Source organism: Chiloscyllium punctatum, chromosome 47, assembly GCF_047496795.1.
Source record: "Chiloscyllium punctatum isolate Juve2018m chromosome 47, sChiPun1.3, whole genome shotgun sequence".
Lineage (NCBI taxonomy): Eukaryota > Metazoa > Chordata > Chondrichthyes > Orectolobiformes > Hemiscylliidae > Chiloscyllium > Chiloscyllium punctatum.
In genome coordinates this window covers 27,579,410-27,585,409 of record NC_092785.1, presented here as the reverse complement: position 1 = coordinate 27,585,409, position 6,000 = coordinate 27,579,410, and positions in this window count along the sequence as shown.

The window sequence follows — 6,000 nt, the reverse complement described above, 5'->3', positions numbered from 1 at the left end:
TGCTGAGGGAGGGCCGCACTGTCGGAGGGTCAGTGCTGAGGGAGGGCCGCACTGTCGGATGGTCAGTGCTGAGGGAGGGCCGCACTGTCGGAGGGTCAGTGCTGAGGGAGTGCCGCACTGTCGGAGGGTCAGTGCTGAGGGAGAGCTGCACTGTTGGAGGGACAGTGCTGAGGGAGGGCCGCACTGTCGGAGGGCTAGTACTGAGGGAGAGCCGCACTGTCGGACGGTCAGTGCTGAGGGAGGGCCGCACTGTCGGAGTGTCAGTGCTGAGGGAGGGCCGCACTGTCGGAGGGTCGGTGCTGAGGGAGGGCCGCACTGTGGGAGGGTCAGTGCTGAGGGAGGGCCGCACTGTCGGAGGGTCAGTGCTGAGGGAGGGCCGCACTGTCGGATGGTCAGTGCTGAGGGAGTGTCGCACTGTCGGAGGGTCAGTGCTGAGGGAGAGCTGCACTGTCGGAGGGTCAGTGCTGAGGGAGGGCCGCACTGTCGGAGGGTCAGTACTGAGGGAGAGCCGCATTGTCGGACGGTCAGTGCTGAGGGAGGGCCGCACTGTCGGAGGGTCAGTGCTGAGGGAGGGCCGCACTGTCAGAGGGTCAGTGCAGGGGGAGGGCCGCACTGTCGGAGGGTCAGTGCTGAGGGAGGGCCGCACTGTCGGAGGGCCAGTGCTGAGGGAGGGCCGCACTGTCGGAGGGTCAGTGCTGAGGGAGGGCCGCACTGTGGGAGGGTCAGTGCTGAGGGAGGGCCGCACTGTGGGAGGGTCAGTACTGAGGGAGGGCTGCACTGTCGGAGGGTCAGTGCTGAGGGAGGGCCGCACTGTCGGAGGGTCAGTGCTGAGGGAGGGCCGCATTGTGGGAGGGTCAGTGCTGAGGGAGGCCCGCACTGTCCGAGGGTCAGTGCTGAGGGAGAGCCGCACTGTCGGAGCGTCAGTGCTGAGGGAGGGCCGCACTGTCGGAGGGTCAGTGCTGAGGGAGGGCCGCACTGTGGGAGGGTCAGTGCTGAGGGAGCGCCGCACTGTCATAGGGTCAGTGCTGAGGGAGCGCCGCACTGTTGGAGGGTCAGTGCTGAGGGAGGGCCGCACTGTCGGAGGGTCAGTGCTGAAGGAGGGCCGCGATGTTGGAGGGTCAGTGCTGAGGGAGCGCCGCACTGTCGGAGGGTCAGTGCTGAGGGAGGGCCGCACTGTGGGAAGGTCAGTGCTGAGGGAGCGCCGCACTGTTGGAGGGTCAGTGCTGAGGGAGCGCCGCACTGTCGGAGGGTCAGTGCTGAGGGAGGGCCGCACTGTGGGAGGGTCAGTGCTGACGGTGGCCCGCACTGTCGGAGGGTCAGTACTGAGGGAGGGCCGTACTGTCAGAGGGTCAGTGCTGAGGGAGGGCTGCACTGTCGGAGAGTCAGTACTGAGGGAGGGCCGCACTGTGGGAGGGTCAGTACTGAGGGAGGGCCGCACTGTCAGAGGGTCAGTGCTGAGGGAGGGCCGCACTGTCAGAAGGTCAGTGCTGAGGGAGGCCCGCACTGTCGGAGGGTCAGTGCTGAGGGAACGCTGCACTGTGGGAGGGTCAGTGCTGAGGGAGGGCCGCACTGTCAGAGGGTCAGTGCTGAGGGAGGGCCGCACTGTGGGAGGGTCAGTGCTGAGGGAGGGCCGCACTGTCGGAGGGTCAGTGCTGAGGGAGGGCCGCACTGTCGGATGGTCAGTGCTGAGGGAGGGCCGCACTGTCGGAGGGTCAGTGCTGAGGGAGTGTCGCACTGTCGGAGGGTCAGTGCTGAGGGAGAGCTGCACTGTTGGAGGGTCAGTGCTGAGGGAGGGCCGCACTGTCGGAGGGCCAGTACTGAGGGAGAGCCGCACTGTCGGACGGTCAGTGCTGAGGGAGGACCGCACTGTCGGAGGGTCAGTGCTGAGGGAGGGCCGCACTGTCGGAGGGTCGGTGCTGAGGGAGGGCCGCACTGTGGGAGGGTCAGTGCTGAGGGAGGGCCGCACTGTCGGAGGGTCAGTGCTGAGGGAGGGCCGCACTGTCGGATGGTCAGTGCTGAGGGAGTGTCGCACTGTCGGAGGGTCAGTGCTGAGGGAGAGCTGCACTGTCGGTGGGTCAGTGCTGAGGGAGGGCCGCACTGTCGGAGGGTCAGTACTGAGGGAGAGCCGCATTGTCGGACGGTCAGTGCTGAGGGAGGGCCGCACTGTCGGAGGGTCAGTGCTGAGGGAGGGCCGCACTGTCAGAGGGTCAGTGCAGGGGGAGGGCCACACTGTCGGATGGTCAGTGCTGAGGGAGGGCCGCACTGTCGGAGGGCCAGTGCTGAGGGAGGGCCGCACTGTCGGAGGGTCAGTGCTGAGGGAGGGCCGCACTGTGGGAGGGTCAGTGCTGAGGGAGGCCCGCACTGTGGGAGGGTCAGTACTGAGGGAGGGCTGCGCTGTCGGAGGGTCAGTGCTGAGGGAGGGCCGCACTGTCGGAGGGTCAGGACTGAGGGAGGGCCGCACTGTCGGAGGGTCAGTGCTGAGAGAAGGCCGCACTGTCGGAGGGTCAGTGCTGAGGGAGAGTCGCACTGTCGGAGGGTCAGTGTTGAGGGAGGGCCGCACTGTCGGAGGGTCAGTGCTGAGGGAGGGCCGGACTGTCGGAGGGTCAGTGCTGAGGGAGAGCTGCACTGTTGGAGGGTCAGTGCTGAGGGAGGGCCGCACTGTCGGAGGGCCAGTACTGAGGGAGAGCCGCACTGTCGGACGGTCAGTGCTGAGGGAGGGCCGCACTGTCGGAGGGTCAGTGCTGAGGGAGGGCCGCACTGTCGGAGGGTCGGTGCTGAGGGAGGGCCGCACTGTGGGAGGGTCAGTGCTGAGGGAGGGCCGCACTGTCGGAGGGTCAGTGCTGAGGGAGGGCCGCACTGTCGGATGGTCAGTGCTGAGGGAGTGTCGCACTGTCGGAGGGTCAGTGCTGAGGGAGAGCTGCACTGTCGGAGGGTCAGTGCTGAGGGAGGGCCGCACTGTCGGAGGGTCAGTACTGAGGGAGAGCCGCATTGTCGGACGGTCAGTGCTGAGGGAGGGCCGCACTGTCGGAGGGTCAGTGCTGAGGGAGGGCCGCACTGTCAGAGGGTCAGTGCAGGGGGAGGGCCGCACTGTCGGAGGGTCAGTGCTGAGGGAGGACCGCACTGTCGGAGGGCCAGTGCTGAGGGAGGGCCGCACTGTCGGAGGGTCAGTGCTGAGGGAGGGCCGCACTGTGGGAGGGTCAGTGCTGAGGGAGGGCCGCACTGTGGGAGGGTCAGTACTGAGGGAGGGCTGCACTGTCGGAGGGTCAGTGCTGAGGGAGGGCCGCACTGTCGGAGGGTCAGTGCTGAGGGAGGGCCGCACTGTGGGAGGGTCAGTGCTGAGGGAGGCCCGCACTGTCCGAGGGTCAGTGCTGAGGGAGAGCCGCACTGTCGGAGCGTCAGTGCTGAGGGAGGGCCGCACTGTCGGAGGGTCAGTGCTGAGGGAGGGCCGCACTGTGGGAGGGTCAGTGCTGAGGGAGCGCCGCACTGTCAGAGGGTCAGTGCTGAGGGAGCGCCGCACTGTTGGAGGGTCAGTGCTGAGGGAGGGCCGCACTGTCGGAGGGTCAGTGCTGAAGGAGGGCCGCGATGTTGGAGGGTCAGTGCTGAGGGAGCGCCGCACTGTCGGAGGGTCAGTGCTGAGGGAGGGCCGCACTGTGGGAAGGTCAGTGCTGAGGGAGCGCCGCACTGTTGGAGGGTCAGTGCTGAGGGAGCGCCGCACTGTCGGAGGGTCAGTGCTGAGGGAGGGCCGCACTGTGGGAGGGTCAGTGCTGACGGTGGCCCGCACTGTCGGAGGGTCAGTACTGAGGGAGGGCTGCACTGTCGGAGTGTCAGTGCTGAGGGAGGGCCGCACTGTCGGAGGGTCAGTACTGAGGGACGGCTGCACTGTCGGAGGGTCAGTGCTGAGGGACAGCCGCACTGTCGGAGGGTCAGTGCTGAGGGAGGGCCGCACTGTGGGAGGGTCAGTACTGAGGGACAGCTGCACTGTCGAACGGTCAGTGCTGAGGGAGAGCCGCAATGTCGGAAGGTCAGTACTGAGGGAGCACCGCACTGTCAGAGGGTCAGTGCTGAGGGAGGGCCGTACTGTCGGAGGGTCAGTGCTGAGGGAGCACCGCACTGTCGGAGGGCCAGTACTGAGGGAGGGCCGCACTGTCGGAGGGTCAGTACTGAGGGAGTGCCGCACTGCCAGAGGGTCAGTGCTGAGGGAGGGCCGCACTGTCGGAGGGTCAGTACTGTGGGAGTGCCGCACTGCCAGAGGGTCAGTGCTGAGGGAGGGCCGCACTGTTGGAGGGTCAGTTCTGAGGGTGGCCCGCACTGTCGGAGGGTCAGTACTGAGGGACAGCCGCACTGTCGGAGGGTCAGTGCTGAGGGAGCGCAGCACTGTCGGAGGGTCAGTGCTGAGGGAGCGCCGCACTGTCGGAGGGTCAGTACTGAGGGAGCGCCGCACTGTTGGAGGATCAGTGCTGAAGGAGGGCCGCACTGTCGGAGTGTCAGTGCTGAGGGAGCGCTGCACTGTCGGAGGGTCATTGCTGAGGGAGGGCCGCACTGTTGGAGGATCAGTGCTGAAGGAGGGCCGCACTGTCGGAGGGTCAGTGCTGATGGAGCGCTGCACTGTCGGAGTGTCAGTGCTGAGGGAGGGCCGCACTGTCGGAGGGTCAGTACTGAGGGAGCGCCGCACTGTTGGAGGATCAGTGCTGAAGGAGGGCCACACTGTCGGAGGGTCAGTGCTGATGGAGCGTCGCACTGTCGGAGGGTCAGTGCTGAGGGAGGGCCGCACTGTCGGAGGGTCAGTGCTGAGGGAGGGCCGCACTGTCGGAGGGTCAGTGCTGAGGGAGGGCCGCACTGTCGGAGGATCAGTACTGGGGGAGGGCCGCACTGTCGGAGGGTCAGTGCTGAGGGAGGGCCGCACTGTCGGAGGGTCTGTACTGAGGGAGCGCCGCACTGTCAGAGGGTCAGTGCTGATGGAGGGCCGTACTGTCGGAGGGTCAGTACTGAGGGAGGGCCGTACTGTCAGAGGGTCAGTGCTGAGGGAGTTCTGCAATGTCGGAGAGTCAGTACTGAAGGAGTGCCGCACTGTGGGAGGGTCAGTACTGAGGGAGGGCCGCACTGTCAGAGGGTCAGTGCTGAGGGAGGGCCGCACTGTCAGAGGGTCAGTGCTGAGGGAGGCCCGCACTGTCGGAGGGTCAGTGCTGAGGGAACGCTGCACTGTGGGAGGGTCAGTGCTGAGGGAGGGCCGCACTGTCAGAGGGTCAGTGCTGAGGGAGGGCCGCACTGTGGGAGGGTCAGTGCTGAGGGAGCGCCGAACTGTCGGAGGGTCAGTGCTGAGGGAGGGCCGCACTGTCGGAGGGTCAGTGCTGAGGGAGCGCCGCACTGTCGGAGGGTCAGTGCTGAGGGAGGGCCGCACTGTCGGTGGGTCAGTACTGAGGGAGGGCCGCACTGTCGGAGGGTCAGTGCTGAGGGAGGGCCGCACTGTCGGAGGGTCAGTGCTGAGGGAGGGCCGCACTGTCGGTGGGTCAGCACTGAGGGAGGGCCGCACTGTCGGAGGGTCAGTACTGAGGGAGGGCCGCACTGTCGGAGGGTCAGTACTGAGGGAGCGCCGCACTGTCAGAGGGTCAGTGCTGAGGGAGGGCCGTACTGTCGGAGGGTCAGTACTGAGGGAGGGCCGTACTGTCAGAGGGTCAGTGCTGAGGGAGGGCTGCACTGTCGGAGAGTCAGTACTGAGGGAGGGCCGCACTGTGGGAGGGTCAGTACTGAGGGAGGGCCGCACTGTCAGAGGGTCAGTGCTGAGGGAGGGCCGCACTGTCAGAAGGTCAGTGCTGAGGGAGGCCCGCACTGTCGGAGGGTCAGTGCTGAGGGAACGCTGCACTGTGGGAGGGTCAGTGCTGAGGGAGGGCCGCACTGTCAGAGGGTCAGTGCTGAGGGAGGGCCGCACTGTGGGAGGGTCAGTGCTGAGGGAGGGCCGCACTGTCGGAGGGTCGGTGCTGAGGGAGGGCCGCACTGTTGAAG